We start from the raw sequence: 13,539 nt of genomic DNA, 5'->3' as shown, positions 1-13,539 counted from the left end.
GGGCACATGCACCCCAATGTTTACAGCAGTACTAGCAACAATAGCCAAAGTATGGAAACAGCCCAAATGTCCATCAATGAATGAATGGATAAAGAAGAATGTATATATACACAATGGAATATTATTCAGCCATAAAAAAGAATGAAATCTTGCCATTTGCAACAACGTGGATGGATCTAGAGACTATTATGCTAAGTGAAATAAATAAGTCAATCAGAGAAAGACAAATAGCATGTGATTTCACTCATATGTGGAATTTAAGATACAAAACAAATGAAAATAAGGGAAAAGAAACAAAAATAAGATAAAAACAGAGATGGAAACAAACCATAAGAGACTCTTAAATACAGAGAACAAACTTAGGGTTGCTGGCGGGGTGTTGGGTGGGGGATGGGCTAAATGGGCGATGTTGTGCCTTAAAGGAGGGCACTTGTTGGGATGAGCACTGGGTGACATATGTAAGTGATGAATCACTGAATTCCTTTCCTGAAATCATTATGACTCTATATGTTAATTAACTGGGATTTATATTTAAAATAAAATAAAACAAAATAAAATTTAAAAAATCTTTCTACTTGGGGTGCCTGGTGGCTCAGGTGGGTAAGCATCAGACTCTTGATGTCCGCTCAGGTCAGGATTTCCAGTTCTTGAGATCCAGCCCTGCACTGGGCTCCACAGTGACAGCACGGAGCCTGCTTGGGATTCTCTCTCTCTATCTCTCTCTGCCCCTACCCTACTCGCACACATGTGCTTTCCGTCTCTCAAAATAAATACATAAACATTTAAAAATCTTTCTACATTACTGCATTTTGTACATTTTCCATTACCTTTTTTTACAATTAAAAATTTTTATGTTTAGTTTTGAGAGAGAGACAGAACATGAGCGGGAAAGGGGCAAAGAGAGAGAGGGAGACATAGAATCCGAAGCAGGCTCCAGGCTCCGAGCTGTCAGCACAGAGGCCGATGCGGGGCTCGGACCTATGAACTGTGAGATCATGACCTGAGCCAAGACAGAAGCTTAACTGACTGAGCCATCCAGGCTTCCCTACCTTTTTTTGTTTTTAAGTTTATTTATTTATTTTGAGACAGAGACTGTGCGAATGGGGGAGGGGCAGAGAGAAAGAGGGGGAGAGAGAGAAAATCCCAAGCAGGCTTTGCACTGTCAGCCCAGAGCCCAACATGGGGCTCGAACTCACTAAACCCTGAGACCACGACCTGAGCCAAAACCAAGAGTTGGACAGTTAACTGACTGAGCCACCCAGACACCCCATAGAAATGCTTTACTTTTATAATCTGATGATGAAGTAATTATTTTAAAAAGAGAAAGTGACAACACTCAAGAAAAGGATAACATGAGGATGCTGCTTTGTTCAAAGAAAGTAAGCAGCCAAATTGCCCCGTCAGAGCCCCAGGAACGCCAGGCCCCGAGCAGCGGGCTGGGCAGGAGGCTCAGATGCCCAGGGCCTAGCTGGCCACCTTGTACAAGCTGGTACTGACTGCTCATCTGACGTAGTTGGGCTCCTGAGGCAAAGCAGGGGATTTGTGGCAGCTGTCACCTATCCTGGGCGCAAGGACACAGAGCAAGGCTGACTCTAGCCCAGCTATCCAGCAGCCGCGACCAAAGGAATAAAGGAAACTGACCGGATGTAGACTGGACAGTGAGCACGAATACTGTCCATTTACTCAAAACAGTACTGTACCTTCGCTAGAGGTTTACAAGAAACTTGGAAGAACATCTTAAAAGTCTCTAATCCCGGACTTTAGCTTCTTTTCTTAACCTCTGACCTCATTAAACTTTCTGGGGGTGTCCTCTGCCTCAGCTCAGTCCTTCGGGTGCCACCGCAGAACCCTTTTACCCCCACTGCCCACGGAGCCCAGACTTCCCCAAACTCTAGGAACCTGCTTGTGGAGGCTGAGCATCTGCTCTCCAAGCCTTCATGAGACGTCATGTTTGGGGCGTCACGCATGGCAGATTTGTGTTAAACTAGTTATGCTGGAGCAGGGAGAGTACATATCGTCTCTGTTTTCTCTGTTGTCTCAAAAATAATAAATGTGACGCTAAAGGAAACGGACCTCTCCCTCGCGAGTTCTCCTGTGCCGTCCGAGGGGGTTCAGTGAATGTGTTTGGCACTAGCCACATTTCAAAACCAGCAAGTCCTGGGACCTGTCCCCAAAAGAATTCACAGCCCAACCTAGAGGAAGGGGGTTGGGAAGGTGGGAGAGACTGAGCCACAGCACACAAGCACCTATAATTCCGGCAAGTGATGACAAAAGCTGTAAGGGAGATGATGCTTTTCTGTCACTGGAGGAATTCACCAGTGGGGATTTCAGCAGGGGTATTTGGCTGATAAAATTTTTCAGGCTGGGGAAGTGGAGGGAAGTGGAAAAGAACTCGGGATTAGGAGGGAGAAGCCCTCCTACGGACAGACAGAATTATCTTCTGTACACTTTCGAAAGGCATAATCACAGCTCTTTAGGATTCCTATAGTAGTTTTTGAAAAATTAATTTCAACACACGTTCACCGGTACAGAAGGAAATAGATGAGAAACCAGAGATCCTAAAGTCATCTGATATTAAGTCAATCCAATATCGTCACTCCTGCCTAATAAAGAGACCTTATCTCACCATGAAAACTCAGTGAGAGTTTGGTTCATCTATTCCTCAAAATGGAAGATCTTTAATGTTTCTTTGGACAATACACAAGAGTTATAAAATGGTTTTTCAAGCAATACAGAAAATCATAAACTAGGAGAAAAGAGCCTCATCAATTTATTCTCCGGGGCTCTCTGTCAACAGCAAACTTTTTTGGATTTGGGTTCCACATGTTTTTGACCCAATGCAACAGAAAGGGATTCTGGGTAACTTAAACAGGAAAGGTACTCTACTGGAAGGAAGTCAGAGAGCTCGGAGCATCAGAGGGAAAGCAAACTCAGGAAAATGGACAAGAACCAAGGGGAATTAGGCAACCAGGAACCCAGCCAAAGTCAGGATCCTGAGCTGTCTGGTTAGGACGCCACTACTTCTCCCAGTGGACATGGCCTGGCTGCTATCACCAACCCTGAGGCGCTGGGTGTCAGCGGCTGCAGAACAAGTTCTAAAACATCCTGGCGGGGGGGAGCCTGAGTGGCTCAGTCAGTTGGGCACCTGACTTGGACTCAGGTCATGGTTTCACAGTCAGTGGGTTCGAGCCCCCATCTGGCTCTGTGCTGATAGCTGGGAGCCTGCAGGAGATTCTGTATCTCCATCTCTCTCTGCCCGTTCCCCCCGCCCCCATACTGTCTCTCTGTCTCAAAAATAAAAACACTAACAAACAAACAAACAAATAAAACGTCCCTGTTTCTGGATATCAGTCACGTTGGATTGTAAGTCCAACTGAGCAAGCTAAGGGCACACTCACTGTCACTCTGGAGAGCGAGGACATCTGTCTTGGAGCTCAGTCGTGCTATCACCCAGATCCACACTAGGTTGGATCCCTCAAGAAAGGCAGTCCGATGACACAGGGCAAATCCATGGCAAATGTTTATTACACACATGTATGCAGCTTTCGTGTCTCTGTGTAAGCGGGAATTTATTATACATACAACTTAGTAAGTAGATGTTTGTTTTGGTTGGGTTTGTTTAGGCCTGTCGCTCTTTTCATGTCTATACAATTCATTAATGTAATACATCAAAATAATATAATAAATCAAAATGATGTCAATTCAATAAAACTCATCTCCTAAATACCGGCACAACCTTACTGATATACATATTGTCAATATTTACCAAATGGATTTTTCAATCGATGGACTTTTATTTTCTGTACTGTCCCACGATGAACAACATAGCCGAGAACATCCCCGAACCTTCCGCACCGGGTCTTAAAGTAGTCCTTCGGGGATAAAGTTAACAGAAGTGAAACCGCTGAGTCCAATGTTGTCAAAAAGTTGACTTGAAAAAGGCCAAGAGCGAGTCTGTCCCTCCCTGATCCCAGCAACACAGGCTGAGAAGATCTGCCACTAGCCCCGGGGGTCTCGCCGGGCGGGGCGCGGAAGCACCACGTCCCGGGTGGCGGTGGGAATCCTGGGCCGGCATGCACCGCGGGGCTTTGAACCGCCGTCCCGCCACGTGCAAGCCCCCTCTCCTCCCTGCTTGGCCACCACGGCCCTGGCAGAGGGCGCCTCCGGGAAATAAATAAACAAGTGAGTCCGTGCGGCAGGCCTCCTGCTCGGGTCAGGGGCCGAAGCCGGCCTGGTCCGCCCCCCGGCCCTCCGTCCTCCCGGCTTCCCGGGGCGCACGTCCGGACCCCGTAGGACAGCAGGAAGAGTGACGGCAACAGATGACACCGCGGGACTCACAACGTCGGGGGCCGCGGAAGCCCTTGCTGCTCCGCTTCCGCTCGCCGAGAGGTCTCCGGCCCAGAGCCCAGGGCCCAAGCCGAGACACCCGGGCATCCGCTGTCGCTCTCGGCCGGCAGCGCCACGCGCCATGTGGCTTGAGAAGCCTCCCGGCCGCCTAAAGCAGCCAGCAGGTCCCATGGTGTAATGGTTAGCACTCTGGACTTTGAATCCAGCGATCCGAGTTCAAATCTCGGTGGGACCTCAGGGAATCTTTTGGTTTTACAATTCCTGTTTTGAGGACTGGCGGCGGCAGCCGCTTAGGGCTGGGACGTTACCCCTGTGACCTAGGAGATCGCGGTTTAGGGTCCCTCCCCCATCTCTCGTTTCAGGGCCGGCCTGAGGGTTGCAATGCGCATGCGTGGGAGTCGGGGCGGAAAGGGGTGGTGGTGCTGGTGGTGCCGGAATGTGACTTTATCCTGGAGAGGAGGACGGCGATGGAACCCGAGGGATCCCGGGGAGCCTGCTTCGGGCGGCAGCCTGTGGGTCTAGGAGACACCACCCTTCCACCCCCCCGCCCAAAGCTGCTGGGAATCTTTCTTCCTATTGGCTAGTGTGCAGAGTGCGCTCAATCACGGCTTTATAAACCTGGAATGAAATGCTGGGCGGAGGCAAGAGGCGCGGGAAGCAGTCACAGGCTGGGGAGAAAGAAGGGTGTGTGTTTGGGGCCAGTCCGCCTGCGAGTCGGTCAGATAGTGAGGCGGGTCTGATTGGTTGTCTATTACTTCAGGCCGTGAAGCTGCCCCTGTCTGTTCTTCAGGCCGTGCCAGCGGGTCAGAGTATCTCCGCCGGCGGTTTCTCACCTCATGGATGGGGTGTATCTCCCTTAGAGGGTAGGGATCCCAACCAACGGGGCGGAGCACGCCTAGTGGCTAACCTGTCCCTGATCGGTGTTTTGGGAGCTGGCCCGGCGCGCGTGATTTGCAGGAAAGGGTGTGCCTCCGGGATGGAGGGGAAGAGACGCGCCTGGCGTGTTGTCTTCTTGCCATTGTATCTGGGTTTTGAGAGCTCTGTGGCCCTCTGGGAGAAGCGACGGAGCCCATTGACGCATTTGTGATCTCCCTACAGGGTGATTGGCACTGTGGCCTGTACGTGCCCGCCCCTTGGGAGGGTGCCATGGAGACAGAGGAAACTCGCCCTGCCCCCCCGGCCCCCCCCCCCGCCAGCACCTCGCCTCCCCACCCCACCCACACTCTCCATAAACGCATTTGTGTGCATGAGCGATCCCAGCCTCAAAAATATCCAGGTAGGAGAGGTGGGAGGGCTTGCTCTACCAGATATTAAAACTTAACGATCAACTATGAACTATAAGAATTAAGATAATGTGTTACTGGGGCAAGTTAGACATATCAGTGGAAGAGAATAAAGGGCCCAGATGCAGCCCCACACATACTTGGACAAGTGATTCAAGACAAAGGTAGGACAGCAGAGCAGTAGGGAAAACAATCTACTTTTCAATAAATTATCCCGGGAGAATCGGGTATCCAAATGGAAAAATATGAGATCAAATTCTCTCCCAATGTACACTACACACAGCATTACATTCCATGTGACTCATAGACCTTAACGGGAGAGGAAAAGCAATAAAGCTTTTGGAAGAGAGCAAAGAATATCTTCATAACCTCAGGGTAGGGAAAGTCCTCTTAAACCAGACACAAACATTTCTAAAAGCATAATATATGTCACCATATTAATATGGATACTGTGTTCTTCTTATCAAAAGACCCCAATAAGAAATCAAAAAAGGTAAGCCACAGAATAAGAAAAGACGTTTGTAATGCATAACTGGCAAAGAAATAATCTAGATTATTTAAAGAACTTGTGATAAGCAATAAGGATATAAAATTAAAATTAAAAAATAAGAATAAAGACAACCTAATAGAAAAATGGCAAAACACATGAGCTGGCACATCACACACACAAAAAAGAAAGCCAAAATAGTTGATATGCGGGGAGGAGCTCCCGGCTGGCTCGGTAGGTAAAGCATGCAACTCTTGACCTTGGGGTTATGAGTTGGGGCCCCAGGTTGGGTGTAGAGATTACTTAAAAGTGAAATCTCAAAAAAAAATTGGTATACCTATGAAAAGATGCAAAGCATAATTAGTCATCAGGAAAATGCAAATTAAAAGCTCAGTGAGATGCCTCTAAACACCAGAATGACAATGCTGAATGTTAATAAGAATAAGGAATGTGAATCCTCAGAGAATTGTAAACTGGTAGAAATGAATTTGGCATTAACTACTGAGCTAAAGATGTTTCATATCCTGTGATCGAGCAATTTCACTCTTGTACATACCTCCACAGAAATATGGGGATTTGTGTACTTAGAAACATGCATAAGAGTGTTTGGGCAACATGATAGTTAAAAATTGGAAAGAACTCAAATGTCCAACAGTAGAACAGATAAATAATTTAGAGTAAGACCATACAATGGGATATTATACAGCAACAAAATGGATGAGTCTTTAAAAAAAAAAGTATTGAGCAAAAAAAAGGCAGGTACAAAAGAATAAATAATGTATGACTCCATTATATAAAGCTGCTAAACAGGCAAAAATAACTACCATATATTGTTTAGAGTTGCACACTTAGATGATAAAATTATTAAGCAAGGCAAAAATTCCCATGTAAGTGAAGGTGCCCAGTACCCCTGGGGAAGAGAGAGGGCCATGACTGAAAAGGTGCTAGCAACAGTCTTCTGGAGCTAGTGGTGTTATTATTTTTTTAAAAAAATAATCTCTATGCCCAATGTGAGGCTTGAACTTATGATCCGAAGATTAAGAGTCACATCCTCTACCAACTGAGTCAGCCAGGTGCGCTGTACCGGTATCATTCTATTTCTTGTCCTGGGTGGAGGTTACATAGATTGTTCTCTACAAAAGTTTGTTAAAATGCACATTATGTTATTCAGTATTCTGAATGTGTGTTGTATTTTTCAATTCAAAAAGTCAAAAAAGGGGGTACCTTGGTGGCTCAGTAAGTTAAAGTGTCTGACTCTTGATTTCGGCTCAGGTTATGATCTCGTGGTTCCTGGGCTCAAACCCTGCGTGGGGTTCCGGGCTGACAGCATGGAGCCTACTTGGGATTCTCTCCGCTCCCCTTCCCTCCGCCCATTCCCTGCTCACTTTCTCTCTCACATACACAAAATACACTTTATTTTGAAAAAAATTTTTAACAAACTTTTTTTTTAAAAACGCCAAAAAAGTACCTATTTAGAGATATGTTTCTGCCCTGTTCATGGATGAGGAGTCTGAGATGAAGAATTTGCCCACAGGGGCGCCTGAGTGACTCAGTCGGTTAAGCGTCCGACTTCAGCTCAGGTCACGATCTCGCGGTTTGTGTGTTTGAGCCCCGTACCAGGCTCTGTGCCAACAGCTTAGAGCCTGGAGCCCACCTCAGATTCTGTCTCCTTCTCTTTCTGCCCCTGCCTTGCTCATGCTCGGTCTCTCTATCTCTCAATAATAAGTAAAGGTTAAAAAAATTAAAAATAAAAATAAAGAGTTTGTCCACAGATTGGGAGATTGCGGAGTCACAATAGAGATTTTCCACACTGAGCCAGCCCAAGGGCATTCAGAGGATCAGGTTCAATTCTAGGTATTACATGAATACATTGATGAATTTCCCCCGCAACTAACCAGCTGGGTGCATTTGGGTAAGCAATTTAAACGTTCTGAACTTGTAACTCTGTGAGGTGTTAGATATGTTAATGAAGCTAATTGTGGTAATTATCTCACGATCCATATTATAGCAAATCATTATGTTATATACCTTAAACGTATACAATCATACATGTCAATTACATCTCAATAAATCTGGGGAAAAATATTCCGGAGCCTCATTTGTAAAGAAAAAGGGACAATGGTGCTTTTTGCATAGCAGTGTGGCAAGAACTAGTAAAATAGTAAGAAGTCGTTTTCTCTGTCTCTGAGCCAAGATAGGCTCTATAATAGTAACTGCTAGGAAGACAATCAGAAGAGTGAGGACCCCCGAGGGCGCCTGGGTGGCTCAGTCGGTTGGGTGTCCAAATTCCGCTCAGGTCATGATCTCACGGTTCATGAGTTGGAGCCCGACTTGGGGCTCTGTGCTGACACTTCAGAGCTTGGCGCCTGCTTCAGATTCTGTCTCCCTCTCTCTGCCCCTCCCCCGCTAATGCAAAAAAAAAAAAAAAAAAAGAATAGGGCCCGGGAAGCTCAGATTCTTGAGAAAAGACACAAGCTTCCATGGGGAGGAAAACAGAACTTGGCGGGTAGCAATAGAGGCAGAGAAGGAGAACCTGTGGGTGGAAGTTAGAGGGACAATAGGAAAAACTTTCCAACAATGCGAGAGGCTCATGGAACAGGCTTGAGAAATTCTGAGCTTCTCAATGCCTGAGAGTCTCCTGGAGGCGTTCAAAGGTCTTTGTCATTGTCACCTGGAGGTGTGGGAAGATTTCTAAGAGTTGGTCCCAACCTACTAAATTGATTTCAACACTCTCTAGTGGCTCTTAACCTACAGTTAGTAAAACACTAGCTCCCCAACCCCGTCCCAGCCCCCTCTGTCCTTCCCCTCCTAGCTCCAGATTTTCTGACAGCCTCCACATTTCCTTCTCTTTCGATCTCTACTAGCTCAAGGGAAGAACCTCTCTCTCCTCCAATGGTCTGCCGAGCCCCTTGCAAGGATTTTATTCCCAGGAAGGACCCCCAGAGGCAGCATTTATCAGAAGCTCGTGACTGTAACAGGTTGTCCTTGACCAGAGTGACCAGGACCACCAGGGAAGCCAGGTGTGTGCCTAGCCTGGCCTCTCCCTTGTGCTAGATTCCCAGGGCTGTTGGTTTATTGTCGTCTTTGGCCCTTAGGTAGCACGTGGGTTGACAGGTCAACAACATTTCCCTCAGGGCCTGACAGGAGGTCTATGAATGACGAGACACACGGGTCGGTCATTTAACACCCATCGTTGTGCACCTCCCATGCTTGACATCTGCCCTCAGGGTGCTTGAAATCTAATAAACTGAGGATGAGGATGTGAAATGAAAAGTAATAGTTTGGGGGGTAAATGTGGACAAGAAGGTCAGTGAAATCCAACCAGGGAACAGGAAAGCCCGAAGGGCCAAGGGGATGTTGAGAAACTACTTCAGAGTCGCCTCCCCGACCCCAGCTTCTCACCCCCGAGATGGTAGAGGAGGACCAGGAGCAGGATGGATAGGTGTTCTTTTTTTTTAAAATATTTTATTTATTTTTGATACAGAGAGAGACAAAGCATGAGAAGGGGAGGGGCAGAGAGAGAAGGAGACACAGAACTGGAAACAGGCTCCAGGCTCTGAACTGTCAGCACAGAGCCTGACGCAGGGCTCAAACCCACGAATGTGAGATCTGAACTGAGCTGAAGTCGGAGGCTTAACCAACTGAGCCATCCAGGCACCTTAGTTAGGTATCCTTTTGAACCCTCCCTTCAACGCTGCTCCTGGGTAAACATCCTGCCTCCTCTACCAAGCTGAGGCCTCTGTCTCCCTACACAGGACCAGACATGGAATAGGCGGGCCCAGGGCCAAATTAAAATGTGGGACCCCTTCTCAAAAATGGTTATGAATTTCAAGCAGAGTGTGAAACCAAGCACAGGGCTCATCTAAGCTGGAGACCTAGGTGACAGCACAGGTCAAAACATACCCACAAAGCGTGTCTTGTACCCAGGCCTTAAGCTCAGGGAAAGGAATGGGGTAGAGGAGGGCCAGTGGGCTCTGACTAACTTTCCTAGATGCCTCAAGGTCATAGTTTGGTAATCAGCCTCTGCCTAAGGCACAAAGATGCCAAGCAGACCAGAGCCCATGACCACCCACTCCTCCGGGTTGCAAAGGTGAATCCAGAAAACAGGGATGGGGGGACAGGCTGAACTGCTGGGTCCCCTAGGAAGGATTTCTAGCTGTGGCCAGCGCAGCCCCAGGCACTGGGTCCCGAATTGACCAATCTGCTGTTCCCCACTTCCCCTCCCCACTCTAATTTTTTTAATGTCTATTTTATTTTTGAGAGAGAGAGAGAGAGAGCACAAGTGGAAGAGAGGCAAAGAGAGAAGGAAACACAGAATCAGAAGCAGGCTCCAGGCTCTGAGCTGTCAGCACAGAGCCCCATGTGGGGCTCGAACCTACAAACCACAAGATCATAACCCGAGCCAAAGTCAGATGCTTAACTGACTGAGCCACCCAGCGCCCACCCACCCCCCCCCTTCTAAGGCATGGGGATCCACCTTTAGAGTCTCTGGTGAACGTGGAGTATGGAAAGAAGAAGACAAAGAATTTAAGAATTTTTCAGCCTGAAAAATTCCGTTTGTTGAGCAGGAAATCAGGAGTCCGAGTCCCTCTCTTTCTCCCTTTTCCTGACTTGGTGTCATTTTACCGCTCAGGGTTATCAGAATTTCAGTGGTCCCCTCTGTGCTTGGCCTCCTCACACATCGACCTTCCCTTCTTGGCTCAGTTCATGGCCCTTCCTCCGCCCCTTCAGCCTGAGTCCCCCATGTTCCCCAAGCTCCATCGTTGGCCTCTTGCCATCCTGCCCCACACAGCCATCCTGCGCCTGCTCGCTTCCTTTTTTCATCAAAAAACCACCTCACAGTGGTTCTCAACAGGGTACAAGAGGAGGGAGGAGAAGCCAAGGGGAATCACCTAGAATTATTGGTGAGAAGGGCTTTCCCATTGCTGACACCACCATTCGCTCACTCAGAGTTCCCAGACATCCCAGAAAGAAACTCGAAGTCATCCGTAAAGTTTCCTTGCCATCGTGCTGATATTTCAGCATCTCTAAGCCCTGAAAATGCTGCCTCCTAATTATCATTCCAGTGCATCACCTCCTCTCCGGTCTTCGTCTGATTCTCCAGTTCAGGTCCTGAGCAGGTAGGTCTGAGTGGCTGGATCCCAGTGATTTGCCTTTCTCTGGGAACTGCCCTTCTTGGGGTGGCCCAAAAGTCAGCAGGGAAAGGCATTCCTTCCTCTCTGATGATTCCTGGGAAGCAATTAAGGTTATGGCCAGATAATCAAGGTCCTAGGAGTCCAACGGAAGGACTGAAGACAAGTACATCTGGGGAGGGCGGTGTGGTTGGTCCGCTTAGGGTGAGTTCAGAGACTGAAAACATTCAAGTGTCATGAATAGATTTACCAGGAAGTCTGCCCCTGCAGAAGAGGCTCTTTATAACCCCATAGCCAGGGTGACCCCTGGGCCAACCGGGGCTCATGAAACAAAGCAGCCAGAGCGGCAGGAACAGAGGTCATGCGTGAATGGAACAGCAAGTCTTTTTCTCGTCAAGGCTGGTACAGCTCTGCCGATGAGCCAGCAACGGTGACAACCCTGAGCCCCTCAAACCAGACCAGACCTCAAGGAAGTCAGCCAGTTCTCTGGTGGCAGGTCAGTGGAGGAGACAGAGAGCCGCCGGAATAGGCACGTATTCAGGGATTGGATCTGTATTCCCTGCCTGTCATGTCTCTGCCGATGCTACCATTTATGGGCTCATGGAATGTCTTCTAGAAGGCCAGGTGATCCCAGACGATACGATCTCCCACCTAGAAGCCCTCCCCTGAAAAATTAAGTAAGACACCAAGTGGAATGTGGGTGCTAGAACAGAACAATGACGCTAGTGGAGAAGTTAGGAAAATCCAGTTAAGTCTGGAGTTCAGCGCCTGCTATTGTCCTGATGTTAATTTCTCAGTGTTCGTAAGATGCTAACACCAGGGGACGCTGGGTGAGGAGGACACGGGCGCCCTCTGTTCAATCTTTGCAAGCCTTCTGTAAATCTAAGGCAAGGGGCAAGGGCTCTCAGGATTTGCTGATTTCACCATGTGTCCGTCATCTGGACGCTGCTGGCTTTAGAGAGTGAAGGAGGGGTCTGGTGAAGCCCCAGCATGGTGTCAGCTGGGGGGCACTTTGCAAAGAGGAGGTGCTATCACAACGCTGCTGCTCATGCTGTGAAGTGAACCAGTAACAATGCATGATGCTTTTCCTTCATGGGTATGGAACCCCGGGGCCTATGGGACAGAGGTGGGGAGGGGTGGCTTAGATGATGCTTGAGCGCTGCTCCGAACTTGTGAGGGTTTGGGCCTGCGAGGAAGGAATATAATTCCTTTGAGGTGGCAGCTGACATTGCCCTTGACTCCTTCTGACTCCAGAAAAACAGGTGGAAGCGGATGGCTTAGGGATCCTATGATCCTGTCCCTCGGGGTGGACAGGAAGGGTATGGGAGGGGCCAAGAGAACACCCCGGGCACCTGGGCACCATGCCCTGAGAGAAGGTGAGCGAAAGAGACTGCTATTCGCTTGACGTGGAGCCCCGTCCAGGGTTCAAACACCTCGGGAATAACTGTTAGAGTCACCCCTCGACCAAAGACTCCCATCAGTGAGATTCCGCCTGGAGGTAGCAGAACAAGGACCAGGCAGGTGAAGGAAGGAAGCCACGGCCACGGGGCCTGTCGCCATATCGCTGTAGCCCCCACCTGCTTTTGCTTTCTTACCGCTAGAGCCCTTACAGAGTGTTCACCCTTCCCCATTAAAAAAAATAAGAGTTTTTGGGGTGCCTGGGTGGCTTGGCCGGTTAAGTATCTGACTCTTCATTTCGGTCCAGGCCATGATCTCACGGCTTTTGCGGGTTCAAGGTTCGTGGGTTCAAGCCCCACATCAGGCTCTCCCCACCCCCTGCCCCTACCCCACTCATGCTCGAGCTTTCTCTCTCTCAAAATAAACACTTTTAAAAAATTAATAAGAATTGTTGTATTTACAGCTTTGCTCTTTCTGGTCCCTCTCTTCCTTCTCTGAAGCCAAGCATATTGAGAGTGGCTGAATTTATTCGAGGCTGAAGAATGGTGAGGCGGGGTCAGGATGGCATTGGGACAGCAGGGGACCCTTCCCAGGAGGTCCTGGATTCTGACTGGTGGCCATGACCTCTCCAGCGGGCCCGGGGCGTGCCGTCGGTGCTAAGAGAGCTTGCATCGTTAGTGGGACCCCTGTGTTACATAGGGTTTGTTTTCCCGCACGCGGGCATTCAGTCGTGTCTAGTCCTTTCCCAAACCAGAAACTTGTCATCCTTGACAGGTCCCCCTCCCATCACTCAGCGAGATGTCAGGATCTGAAAACTTCATTTCCCAGAGAGCTCCTCACCCCCATCTGCCGCTCCAGACCTAAGACGGCCACTCCGTCTCCATTCTTTCCC

The 13,539-nt window shown here is 48.6% G+C and overlaps 1 non-coding gene across 1 annotated transcript; it reads left to right on the top strand.

Annotated features, from left to right (window-relative positions):
• Positions 1–4,510: 4,510 nt before the first annotated feature.
• On the top strand, positions 4,511–4,582 carry TRNAQ-UUG. Its single transcript has one exon. It is a non-coding gene; the product is annotated as a tRNA-Gln (tRNA).
• Positions 4,583–13,539: the final 8,957 nt, after the last annotated feature.

Source organism: Suricata suricatta, chromosome 17 (genome assembly GCF_006229205.1).
Source record: "Suricata suricatta isolate VVHF042 chromosome 17, meerkat_22Aug2017_6uvM2_HiC, whole genome shotgun sequence".
Classification (NCBI taxonomy): domain Eukaryota; kingdom Metazoa; phylum Chordata; class Mammalia; order Carnivora; family Herpestidae; genus Suricata; species Suricata suricatta.
The sequence above is the reverse complement of the archived record's forward strand: the minus strand, read 5'-3'. Positions and strand labels throughout refer to the sequence as shown.